Below are 13857 nucleotides of genomic sequence, written 5' to 3' on the forward strand. Positions count from 1 at the left end.
CCATTCACACCTCCTTCACTCAAGAGTACGATCAATTAAGCAAAAGGGGGTACAGTCTACAAGATGTAAGGTTTCTATGTGAAAAGACTTAATACAAAGTTTCTATGTTCTATATGAAAGTATACAAAGTTTCTATATAAAAGGACTTAATACAACAAACTAAAGACTTCATACAAAGTTAAAATAAAAAAAGTCAATGAGAAAATGATTAATACAGAGATTAATGAGATGTATGTATAGTTGCATTGGGATCGGGGGCTGGTGTGCCTGACTTCGGGCAAGAGGTGGGTGCATTGTGGGTACTTATAATTTTTTTAAAAAATATACTTTATAACAAAAGAAAAAACTTAAAAAACAATAGTAGCACTTTAAAAACTAACAACATGTAGATGGTATCATGAGCTTTTGTGAGCAAAACCCACTTCCACCTCTCATGTAGTTTATCTCTGTGCAATAGTATGAAAAATAATTAGGTTAACTAGGTAAGTAACTAGGCAGTTAGGAAGCATTACAGGTTGCTTACAATAAATTTGATATGCTCAAAATGCTTTATTCATTAAAGCAATTAGTTACTCATTTGCTATAACAGTGGTTTTAAATGCTTGACTGAAATATAGTGATGAAATTCATGTTTAGGTTGTATAATCTTTATTTCTGTCACATTTTATAAAATTTGCATATTTAAGAATTTTTTATGTAAAAGACATTGAACCTAAGGAAAACGGGATATAAACAAATTAGAAAACATTTAACAGAATGTAAACCACAAAACTTTATAATTTATATGTCTGTAATTAGTAAATAAGTATTTTTTTTTAAACAATAAATATCCTAAGAGGTGGATTATTTATGGTGGTGTAGTGAGGCGGGTGTGGGGGTGTATGTGAAGTTGCTCCTGGGTGCCACACTAGTGGGGCACCAGTATAGTCCCGCTCCACTCTCCTGTCTTCCGTCTGTTTGCCTGCTCCTCCACCCCGCCCCTCTGCCCCCAGCCCGACCCCCCCCCTTCCCGACAGCCCCAAACTGGAGGGGGTCTGGTAAGATGCTGTAAAAGGTCACCCTCCTCCTCCCAGGGTCGGGCTCAGTCGTGAACCAGGTTTGGGGTCCCGCCATGCGGTGGCGGTGGGAGGTAGGTGCAAATTTTGCCTTCGCCCCCGGGCGCATAACACCTCGCTGCACTTCTGTGAAGATCTGATTCGTCCCTTTCTTAAACAGACACCTCCTATGAAAGCAAAGCATGATGTTTGTGTTTAGAAGATATAGCAACTAAATAGAAGTGTTCTTAAGATACATATATATTTGAATTATTAATACTACTGGGCATTGATTGGAAGGGGGAAGAAATGTACTAACCAGTTGGAGTTGTGGAGAGGTGGTGAAACAGAGTTCTGTTTTTATCAGAAGCTGTTTTATTTGACAAACTAGAAAAGCTAGAGTCCACGGTTATTTCTGACTAATGTAAAATATATAGGGGGAGAGGTCATCTAAATTAAAATTGGCCAGACTGGTGGCTTGTCAACAGCAGATGAAAATTGGATCAGTTGTATTAAAAGTGTCAGAAGGTATTGAGAATAGGAGCTGAGGAGTTTTAAAGGCAAGCAGTAGTAATATACAGCTTGAGTAAATCCATTTATTTCAAGTATTATTTGGATTACTGCTGTAGTCTTGCTAAAAGCAAATTGAACTAAGGTTTTGTACCCTCCTTCATCATAATAGATTTAAAAAGTGGAATCAATTCATTAAGATACTTCCTACAAAAGTATTTTTATTGCAGCTATATTAAGCTAATCGTTAATCTTATTGTTGATACTTGGATCTGGACAATTGGTAAACAGACAACTAGACTGTACATTCTAGAACCAGTAGTTATTGGGGAAAAAAGGAAGGCTTTACTCAGCAATATCCTGCTGCAGTTTAGTCATGAAATGAGGCCCCCTTTATGTAAATTTTTACTGGCGCCAGCTAGCTGTAACTACAGTCTGGCTTAGCTTTGGCAGCAAATAACATCTGCCATGGACTTTCTGTTGCCTGGAATGTATAGATATTCTGATTTCTGGACTGAAAGGACAGGTTTGAGGGATCTGAAAATAAGTAGAAAAAGGACCTAAATATAGGTAGGTTTTGAATGTGAAAATATTGAAGAGTTTTAGCTTGCTTCTTTTTTAATATGCTGCCTTGTGCTATGCTCAAATAAATTTATGCCTGTTGGTACTACTGTGTGGTATGTGGGAGGTACTTTGCTGCACATAGTTGCTGCAGTGCTAATGGTTGGCAGCACAGAGCAGTACAAAGAGTTCTGATTCTAGACATTTTCAGTTGCAACATTCATTTTGAGGCTGTAGTGTGCTTGTTTTAGTTGATCTTCAGTGATACCATCACTTCATCTATATTCACGTGACTAAGTGGGATATGAACACATTTTACTGAAGAGATGAGGATTACTAACTGAAAGGAAGAGCAGTAGCCCACGCTCTGGTTAACGTATAGTATTCCTGCTGGTATGTAAATGAAACAAGATTTTATTCTCAAGATGGCTGACCTGCAAGCCTACTTGTAGCTTTGATATTTATGCAAATGAGCCAAATGCCTGTGGCTTAAATAGAAGAGGAAGTACATTTCACACGTGTCAAGTGTTCTTCAGGTAAGAGAAGCAGCTCCTTCTTTTCCCTGTCAACTTCCTCTTTCCACTTAAGTGTGTATTTGTTTGTGTTTGTATTTGTTTGTTTGTTTGTTTTTTGGCAAAATGCCAGGAACATTAGGCATATAAGTTTTGAGAATTACAGGTAACAGATATGTTCTTGAGAGTCTGGAGGTCAAGTTTGTTTTATTGTAGTACATATATTTTTATATTTGGTTTATTCTTGCTGCAAGGAGAATAGTGTTCAGTTACCATAAAGTGCTTTCATTGGAGAATTGAATGTACAGATGCAACTTTTACTCCTTTATATTAGGGATGTTAAATATCAGTTAATTGAATAGTCAAGTAACCTCATGGAATTCTTATTGGTTACTCAATGATTCTGTAGTCCCTGTGGGTGCGTCTGGCAGCCAGTACAATCTGGCCTCACTCCTGATGAGCCCCCTGCCACTCCACACTGCTGCTTCTGTATCAGAGGCAGCAGCGTGGGGTGCCAGGTGGGAGCTGGTCCGCGAGGAGAGCCAGTTTAAAAACCAGATCCCCTTGAAGGCCAGCTGCCTGTCGCTCCATGCTGCTGCCTCTGATACAGGGGTGGCAGCAGCCCCTGTCTGGGGATGGGGGTGGGGAAACTGAGCTCCTGGACCTGATGTAAGCAGCAAGTGAGCCGGGCACCTGCCTACCTACCTCCTATAATACTTTAAATGTAGAGCTGCAGTGAGGATAGGTCCTGGACCCATCACAAGCCAGGACTAAGACAGGCTGCTGGCCAGCTTGCTAAAAAAAAATTAATTGGCGGGGGGTTGGGGAGGAGGGAAATGCATGTAGTCTATAGCATTAACCTGTAAGCTTTTGCTTATCGGTTAATTAACTACACTATTACATCCCTACTTTATATGTGCTTGAGATATCATTTTATTTTGCTAGCATTTGCTTTTTCTCTACAGTGACACCCACAGATGTATGTGGAGACGTGGCATAGGTATGAACTTTCTCCCATTTTAGGGAGTAGGTTTTAGGAACTTAAATCTGCTAATAGGTTTTTTTACTTGGTGGGTGTCATGAGGTGTAATTTCATCATCCTATATTTAAAAACAAACTGCTTCTGGTCTCATTTCTCTTCTCTGGGTGCTGGAAAAATTGATATATTTAAAATATTGTACTCTGATTTCTAATCTATGAATATCATGTACACATGTGAGTTTGTATCTGTCTCAAATAAAAGTGCTGTATTTGTAAGTAGGCAAATAATTATACTAGGATGTTTTCTGTTTTTCTAACATTCTTCCCATCACTTGTATTAATAAAAGTAACTAGCTGCTATAGATCAAAACTGTTGTAACAGTTCGATATCTTATTAATTACACTTTATACTCTGTGTGTGTATGCACCTGTAGTACCCTGAGCATCCCTGTACCTTGTATGTAAGAACTGTGCTTGGCGGATATGTGCCAGTCCTGTTCATGAATACACTCATGTTGCCTCTTGCCTCATGAGACTATAGTGCTGAAGAATATTGCAAGGTGTGCCAGAGATAAGGAAGGTAGAAAGTATGACCAAGGAATGGAATAGGGAAGGCCATAAAGAAAAGAGGTAAGAGAGACTTAGAGACTAAGGGATGTGAACAGGGCCTAAGAAAACAAGAGAATTGGTTGCTTAAAGAAATAGAACAGCAGTTGAAAAGCTGAGGAAAAAATCAGAGGCAGTTAAAATAAACTAGATGAAATTGGAGGGGAGTTGGAGGAAGGCTGCAGTAATAGTGTGGAGTGGAATGAAGAAAATTGGAGCAGAGTGACTAGATATGACAGGACAGTTCTGAAGTATGGGATCAGAAACCAGTAAAGAAGATAGTCATGTTAGAAGGTGAATTAGAGCTGGTTAACAATAAGAAGGGGAAAACTAGCTCAGAAATTAACAAAACTGAGAATATGGAAGGTAGGGGAAGATGGATAAAGAAATGTACTCCTTGGGGGACAGAGGAAGTGTCGAAGCAAATGCCTCACTCAGTTTACGCGGCTAAACAGACAGTTTTATTGGCCAATAAAAGCAAAGTGAGCCAAACGTGGTCACAGCAAAGCCGGGCCTAGTAAGGCTACCTAATACAATCAACCCTAGTATCTTTATATCCTTAACCAAACAGTCTGACGTCAGGGCATCCAATTACAGAAATAATCAATTAGACTAGGAAAAACAAAGCCTTATCAACATGATGGCGGACAGGTACGAGGGAGTACCTCTCCTCTCTGAACTAGCCCAATTAACACATTCCAATAGCACATCTGTCTTGGCCTGGCGCATGGGGTGATAGAAAGTTCACTCTGGCCTACGTGCAAAGACAAAAAGCTGAAATGGTTTCTGTTATACAAGATGGCTTCTAGCTAAACATAAACTAACTTCATCAGAAGGAAGAAAGTTCTGAACATCAACATTGTGGGCTAGCTGAACATTGTATTTAAAATACTTCAGCTCCAAAAGTGAAGGCAGCAATTTAAAAATAATAAAGCACTATATTGCAAATGGATGAGGAGAGGGAAGGGAAAATATGTATAATGAATTAAAAGTTATGAAGAGTAGAAAACTGATAAGGGATGTTAGACAGCAGGGAGAAATTCATGGCTGGCAGGGCTATCTATATTAGGGACTAAAGAAATCCTAACAATGGTTACAATGATTTAGACTGATTTAGATTACTAGATACAGATGGTAAATGATGCTGAAAATTCAGAAATGTTTTTGTTCTGTGTTTGGACAAACTAGGTTGGGTATTCATATCGCCTATGTTGAAATGCTTTGTACTCCATTTGTTAAATAGCATTTACTAGAGATTTTTAAAGACTGGAGTAACTTGCATTCAAGAGTCCTTAAGAGTTGGCTGAGGAGATCTCTGTCCCACTGTTAGATTTCAATACATCTTGGAATATTGGAGAAATTCTGGAAGACTGAAAGAGTGATAGTCTTGTGGCCATATTAAAAAGGGTCAAGTGGAGTGACTGAGTTACCATAGGTCAGCTAGCCTGACATCAGTCCCAGGCAAAATAATGGAGAAACTGATACAGGATTTGGTAGATAAAGAATTAAAGGATAGCAATATAATTAATGTTAGTCAACATAATTTTGTGGAAAATCAGTCTTGTCAAACAAATATTGTGTTCTTTGAAGTTACAAGTTTGGTTGATATACCTAGTTGTAATACCCATTCAAACACCTCTCAGAAGTTCATTGCATGACATTCTGATTTAAAATATTAGTACTATACAAGACAAATAACTGAATGGATTAAATTGAGTAAGATTTAGCGAACAGAGATCTGAAAAAGTAGTAGTAAATAGGAAATTATAAGTGAATGGGGGGGGTGTATCTAGTGAAGTTCCCCAGGAATTGGTTTGAAGGCATGTCTACTCAACATTTTCGCCAGTGATGTGGTAGTAAATGTAAAAAATCACTGCTGATTAAAATTTGCAAAGGACAGAAAAATTAATAGTGTGATAAACAATGAGGATCAAACAGTTATATAGCTTGCAGGTCAGTACAGCTTAATTAATTTTGTTTGAATGGACCCTATTTATTAAGCAGAGTTCTACATCTATGAACAAGGAATGAAGGCTATATCTAGGGAATGGGGGGGACTATATCCAGGAAAGCTAATTCTGGAAAGGATTTGGGAATCATAGTTGACAGATTCAGCATGAGCTCCCAGTCTGATGCAATGGCAAAAAAGGCTAATGAGATCCTTGAATGCATAAATAGGGAACTGAAGAGATGATTTTACCTCTGAATATAGAATTGATGGGACTGATGCTGTAATATTGTGTCCAGTCCCGGAGCCCACAACTGAAAACGTGGAGAGGTTGAAGAAAAGAGCTAAACAATTATTCAAGACTGGAGAAAATACTGTACAGATTCTTCTTTTGATTAAAAAGCTCATTGAGTTGTAACTTGGTTACTGTATAAGTGCCTTCATAAGGAGAAGGTGTGAAAGGAATCCTTTAATATATCTGAGAGAGGCACAACAAGGACAAGTGCTTAGAAGCTGAAGCAAGACCAGTTTAGTTTAAAACTAAGTCACACATTCAACAATGAAGGTGATTAGCCACTGGAAAAAGTGCCAGAGAAAGTAGTGGAATTTGTATCTCTTGGTTTGAAGATATCAATGCTGGATGCCTTTCTGGAAAGTGTATTTGTGTCAGAGAAGTTATTTGGCACAGTAAAGAGCTAAATGGGTGAAATTCAGTCTGTGTTGTGCAGGAATTCAGTTTAGATCAATTCACACTTGGTGGCCAGCAGTCTACTTGTGGCCTAATGAGTATACAGCTATGTCCCCATGTGCCATCCTCAGGGCGTTCAGGTAGTATAGATAGTTCAGGTGAATGAGGCCCACATAAAACACAAGAGTTGAATATGTGGCCCAGAATAGGTTAAGAATCACTAGTCTACATGGTTTAATGGTCTGCTTTGGCCTTAAACTCTACAAATGTATACATGCTACTTAATTCCAGTTGTTGGAAACCTTTTTAACTAATCCTGTCACTTTGATTCTGGTCCCCCCTCACTTTTTTCCAGGTTAGACAACAGCTTTTGCCTAACCTACTGATGGTTCCGTGCTAGGTGCAGTGAATGGTCAAAATTTTTAATTTTGCTGCATAAAATTAGGCACCTACATGTGTAGATTTATACTTCTCTCTCTCCCCGATGTACTTGGCTGCTTATTTATATGCTGTAGACAGCAAAGTTTATAAGAATTGGATGAAATGCCACAGTTCGAGGAAAAGAAAGGTCCTAGCTGCGAACCCAAATTAGAAAGCATTTGTTTAACAGGCTTAAGTTATTCTAGAGAAATGTAGCCCATTATTTAATGCTTATCTGCATTTTAATGTTTTTCTTTATGTTCAGTAGAGTGTCTAAAATGGCAATATTTATTGTCTATTCTGTTGTGATTATTGAAGTAGAAGAAAATAACTCTCCCAAAGTTAAATAATGGGAATATATAGTATCTTTGACGAATAAAGATTTTATCAGAATTCAGTTGATAATTCTTTTGCCTTGCCAAATCTCAATAAAATTAACTGAAGTTTTGAATATATACCCACCTGGGAGACAGAAATTAACAATTTTCTCATCAGGCTTAAATGAGAAGTGCCATTTTGGTGAGTGATATCTGTTTTACTCCAGCATATGGATCTAATTAAACTTGTGAACCTGAGTCACAAATGGATCATCTACCCAGGATGCCTATGTAGATGATCTTAAGATAAAACTGAACAGGCAAATCAAACCAAATCTCTCTTCTACTCTGTCTTAGAAGTTTAGCAGATGTCAGTTATTGGCTGTCATTGTGACACACGCTTCTGGCATGGGCTGAGAAGTCTTCTTAGATCATTATTAATTGTAAGGTGACAAGGCTTTGTGTACACCACCTAAGGTTGAGGGCAGTTCATGTCTGACTTTACATTTTTTCCTCTAACAAATTGAGCAGATCTGTACAAGTTCTGACAAATAACATCTATGCCATGAATTTTATAAAAATGACAAGGACAAGCTCATTCTCTGCTACTTTATTAAGCAATGTTCAGGTTTTTTTGGATCGTTCAGCCTGCATTAAATTGTTTCTCTGGAGGCTCATCTTGCCAACAAGAACAAAGTTTTAGCAAATGCTCTGAGTTGAAATACAGTATTCTGTGTGAGTAGTTTAAGGTCACTGCTTCCATCTTCAGGTGGTCTGATGAGTCTTCAGTTAGTCCTCTTTCAGTTCTGTTCTGAAGTTATCTGGATTCTGACTTCAAGGATCCAATTCCCTGGGACTTAAGCCAAGAATTTCTGAACTTCTTTGTTCTTAGCCTTAGTAATAAAGGTATGTTTAGACTGCAGGCTTATTTCAGAAGAAGCTGTTCTGAAAGAGATCTTCTGAAATAACTTCTTCCAAAAGAGAGCATCTACACAGCAAAAGCTCACTGAAAAAGTCATTGCTTTTTCAAAAGACAGCGTCCTTTCAGTGTGGATGCTATCTCTCATTTAAACTGTGATTTAAGCTTTGATTACTATGGACAGAGTGGCTACCAGGACACCTGTGCTTTTTTTCCTGTATCCTGTTATTGCAAAAGAACTCCCTCTTCTCCGTCCACATATACCTTTTTTCTGAAAGAGAACTTTCAGAAAAAAGCTTCTTCCGTGTAGAAAGGTTTACCAATGTCGAAAAATCCCTCTGTTCTTTCAAAAAAATGTTTTTTGAAAGAATGTGGTTGCAGTATGGGCATAAATGAAGTGGTTTTTTTTTTAATTTAAACTAAGTGTCATCCCCAAAGTATCATCCCCAAAATGAGCCAGTACAAACTGAGGTGATACAGGTTTAGCTTGTTGGGCATGTCATTTCTGGTTTAGTTGTCCTAGCCTTTGTTTTTAAACCCTCCATTTCTGTTACTTGGTCTTCTGACATCATAGTGTTGCTATAAGTTTCTGACAAAAGAAGATGGTGGGTGCATAACTGGAAGCAGTAAATTCAAAGGTAATGCTTTTTCACACCACATAATTAGACTGTAGAATTCATTGCCACCCAATATTATTTGGACCAAGATTAAAAGAACAGTAGGACACTTATGTGGATAAAGAATTATAATATGTAATTCTTAAGAATTGTAGAATGGTTATAAAAATGTTGTTGGGTTTATGACAATTATATTTGGTTATGATGAGACTTTCAGAAAGGGAGGATTATTTTACACTGGTCTACGGTGGTATTTCTTTGAAGCTTCTAGTGCTGACTATTGTTAGAATAATGTATTAAATATACTACATTTTTTATATTTAATATCATCCTAAAGATCTGTGTATATGAATGGGACTGTTCACATGACTTAGAGTTCATTTTGTACTGTGTCCAGACTGAGAAATAATCATATTTACATAATTTTAATATTAAGGGCTGTAAATGCTAATATATGAAAATATTAAATATGTACAATTGTTAAATCTGATACATAATTCATGAAAGGTTATACTAATCTCTCAAACATTCTTAAGTTTTGTTGCTCACATTCTACATAGTGTGGCATTCAAAGTAGTGATTAACCCTTACACATCTTTCCTCACGGAAAATAATTCTAAAACAAACATTTGCAACTTAATTCTATCCATTCTGAAAGTTTTGGGCCAGGAAAGTATGAATAAAAAATACATTTGACAATTAAGGCACATTTTCCTTTTGAGCGATTGCCTTAGAATCCTTTTTCTTTCATTTTTTACATAAACTACAATTTCCTCTTAAACAATTTGAAAAAAATTATCTGGAATGATTAATGTTAATCAAGTACAGTAGCTCTGCATCAAGTTCAGTTTCTGTCTTGTCCAGCAAGCTATATGAAATGAGACAAGGTCAAGGACAAGCCATTCAGATTGAATATTCCATATGTTCTGAAACCTAAATTTGATATATGCATTACTAAGGAGTTACCTTGTAGAGCTTTAGTGTTGATAAAAATAATGTAACTTATCTACAACTCAATTTTCTGGGTTAAATGTCTGCTGAAATGTTCATATCTTTTATTGCCCTTCTTTTTTGTTTTAAAATTTTCTTTCTCCTAACAGCAAATTAGCTTAAATGGCCAGAAGGCATGAACATACTCATAACCTTAGTCTTTCTAAGCCATGGTATTAATAGTAAAATTACTGTTATATAACAAATGAACTATGATACCATGGTCACAAATATTTACAATGTCAATAACTGTTGCCGAAAACACTGAAGTAAAAGTGGTGCAGTTAGGGTAGTGCATAGAGTATATTATGCACCTAATAGGTGTAGGGGACAAGATCAAACTATGAATTTTTATCTCACTGTGCCATGTGTGACTTCCAATTTCTTAGGTTTTTACATGCTTCACAGAATTTTTTGAGGAACTGAATTAAAGTGTATTCTATATTTATAATGCATTTCAACTTCTCTTTTTTTAGGACTCTGTATACTTTGAGGCAAACAGTTTTGGTTCCTTTACTATGGCTCAGCATAATTTGAGAGTCTGATCCTGGAGGAAGTAGTCAGGCTGTGAATTTTGCTTTAGATGAAGTCATTGGGTTTGTTTAAGAGCATCAGTGTCATAGGTGACAACATAGATTCAGCTCTGGAAAAGGTTTTCTGTGTAGGAAGTTTAGATAAACTAATCACAAATTCATATACCAAAAATGTTCCTCTTGTAGGGAGGATCTGAAGACTTTCTAAAAGCACAATAAATTATTTCAGACTCCGTATTCTTTGCTTAAGGATCTAATAAAAAAGTCCATAATTATCTCAGACAAATTTGGTCATTTTACTTATCGTGGGGAGGTAAATCCATTCTCTACCTGGACCTCTCCAAATTGCATTCTTAATCATCAAGAGAAACTACGTTACCACGCTGATCCATTTGGTCAACATTGGTGACATTTCCTGCATTTCCCATAACGTTCATTCCAAGTGGTGGTGATAGAGCAGTGAGCTGAGATATTGCATAATTCTCAAATCACGGGAATTCAGGCCCATCTTGGACTTGAAATGGATGAATCATTTAATGTAATGAAAAGAAATTTAAGATAAAATTCTTCTCAGTTCTACCAGCAGTATACAAACATAATTAATTTGCCTCAGTTGATACCAAGGATCCAATGTTTCTGGATATTTGAAAAGTACTTCTTTTTACTTGCTAACATTTTCCTGTGATGTGGCAATATCATTAAATACAGTAGATTATTTCAGGATATTAACCACAGGAAGCAAGTAGGTAAGATTTCCATGATGTGGCAGCAACTGGAATAGTGGGAAGACTTAAGTAATTACCTCTATGAAAGGTGAAAGAATCCTCAGAATAAAGGAAATAGGAAATTGTACTAAGAGAGAGGAGAAAAAATAAAAAGACAAAAATCAGTTTGTCTATTTCCCACATATGGAAGTCCAAGGGTTGCTGGAGAAGGACATTCCTGAGCCTATGCTGTACAATAGCCATAACTACCAAAGTGGAGGCAAGTTCTGAAGATGAACTGGATCCTACAAATATATACTTTTGAGAAATCAGGATTGCAGTAAGGACTATTCCAATCCAAACACGATGAGAGGGAGTTTGGTGCCTATAGCTCATAATGAATATGAATACCTTCAAGTTGAATTTAAGTCCATCTCAATCATAATTACTCAAAGAACACTACTGACAAGACTCAGCAGTGGTAATGTAAGTAAGAATCACCACACTTACCTCTACAGATCCGGCAACCACTCAGTTACACCAAGAAATATATTATCTACAGTCACACACTCAGCTATCACAGTGATCCAAAGGAAAAGTCTCGGATATACACCTGAACATACTTACAACTGTCTTTGCTAAAAAGAGCACTCTACCAGAGAAATAGATTGCATCATGCCACACAGATACCCTGAAAGAATCTGCTTCAGTACAAAAAAAAGAAAACACACTGACCCTGTAATTGTCACCCACACTCGAACCCATAAACGTTGGCATCAAACAATTACTAACCATCTTTAATGGGGACCACATCTTGAAAGAACCCCTTCCTTTGGTCTTCAAACAACTCCTCAATCTCATCAGAAGTAAGCTTCCCACAGACAAGGAAACACCAAGTAAAAGCAGCATGAGATCCTTCCAGAACAACAGATGCAAAACCTGCGGATGTATTTTCAATACTATGATGATTAATGTCTCTTCCCACACAGCTTTCAAGATCAGTAGGTCCTATGCATGCTTATGACATAGTGTTCCTCATATGTTGCATTAAGTGCCCCAACAACAAGAATTAGATGGATGAAACCAGACAATCCCTACACACAGTTAAATGAACATGCACAAAAACATAACTTAAACAATGAATAGTCTAGCAGCACCTTAAAGACTGACTAATAAACATATAGAAGGTATCCTCTTTTTTTACTCCAGAGGGTTCTAGTCAGTCCCAGCACTCTAGCTCTGGCACAGCTGGTGCAGGAGAGGAAGCTCTACTGAGTACTCATTGTTCTTTGATACTGAAGGGGAACATGAAGTATTGTCTGTGTTTTTTAAATTGGGATAGATGATAGATTAAAATAACCAAACGCAGGCACAGTTTGTATCAGCTTCTCATTTTTCTCTGAGAAGAATGGCAGAGAGAACTCTCAGGAAAACTTTGTTTATGAATACCGGCATGTCCTGGGAATCCACCATAGAGATCTCTAAGAAACTTTCCTTCGGTAATTTTCAGTCTTCTGCCCCGCTCATTTGAAAATGTACTCGATTGTCGCTAAGGGTTCTTGGGAGAGCTACCTTGTTTGTTTCCCATGCCAATTGAGAATTACTTCAGCAGGCACCAAAACAGCACACAGGCAAGCAACATACAGACCTGGTCAGCAGCCACACATTCAAGAGCTGCATCCTTGGTTACCCCCAGAGTGAGAGAGCAGCTGCAATTAACCCAGCCCATAAAAATAGTGCCAGTATTCAGAATAGAGGCCTTATACCACTCTGAAATTACCCCACCCATTGTCTCATCTTGCCCCTTCCCTCCAGGTCAAGATGGGGCTCTCATTGTGCTGTGTCCCCATCATGGGAAAGTCAGAAAGTGGATCAAGGCTGTGACTGCAGTCACAATAGTGCTTCTGTCTTTTGTTTCTTTAGCTACTGCAGATGTGTCCTTGAGGGTCTAATCCTGCACGCTGGCTGAATGGTTCCATCTTACAAAGAGAAAAACAGGAGGAGGAGTAAGGAAGTCATGTTCCAGCTAGGGATGTGATATTAGGGTGTGTCTAGACTACAGGGTTTTGTTGACAAAAGTGGACTTTTGTCAACAAAACTCTACCTGCGTCTACACTGCCACTGAGTTCTGTCGACATAACGTCGACAGAACTCAGCAGTTTTGTCAACAGCTGTAAACCTCATTCTACGAGGAATAACACCTTTTGTCGACAGAGTTCTGTCGACAGAAGGCGTTATTGCATCTACGCTGACCTTTGCGTCTACACTCTCATGTCGACAAAGCAGCTTGCTTTGTCGACAGAACTGTAAGTAGTCTAGACGCTCTTTGTCGACAGAAGCTTTGTCCACAGTATCTGTCAACAAAACTCTGTAGTCTAGACGTACCCTTATAGTTGATTAACTGATAAGGAAAATCTTACAGGTTAATGCTATAGCCTACACACATTTTTCCTCCCCTCTCACCCCTTGCAAGTATATTTTTTTAGCAGGCTGGCCAGCAGCCCAGCTCAGTCCCGG

General features: G+C 37.9%; 1 protein-coding gene across 4 annotated transcripts in view; it reads left to right on the top strand.

Moving 5' to 3' along the window:
* The window catches only part of ATF7IP (activating transcription factor 7 interacting protein), a 170038-nt gene that overhangs the window by 7733 nt on the left and 148448 nt on the right, over positions 1–13857 (top strand). The window contains exon 1 of one of the 4 annotated variants that reach the window (XM_075935167.2): positions 758–2114. The exons of 2 other annotated variants lie outside the window; for them this stretch is intronic. The gene's annotated coding sequence lies outside the window, so the exon portion shown is untranslated. Of the gene's footprint in view, positions 1–757; positions 2115–2202; positions 2642–13857 lie in introns of those variants that run through there. One more of the 4 variants, XM_075935161.2, reaches the window with a different exon arrangement.

The sequence above is a fragment of the Pelodiscus sinensis genome, chromosome 1 (genome assembly GCF_052426305.1).
Source record: "Pelodiscus sinensis isolate ZL-2025 chromosome 1, ASM5242630v1, whole genome shotgun sequence".
Taxonomy (NCBI): Eukaryota; Metazoa; Chordata; order Testudines; family Trionychidae; genus Pelodiscus; species Pelodiscus sinensis.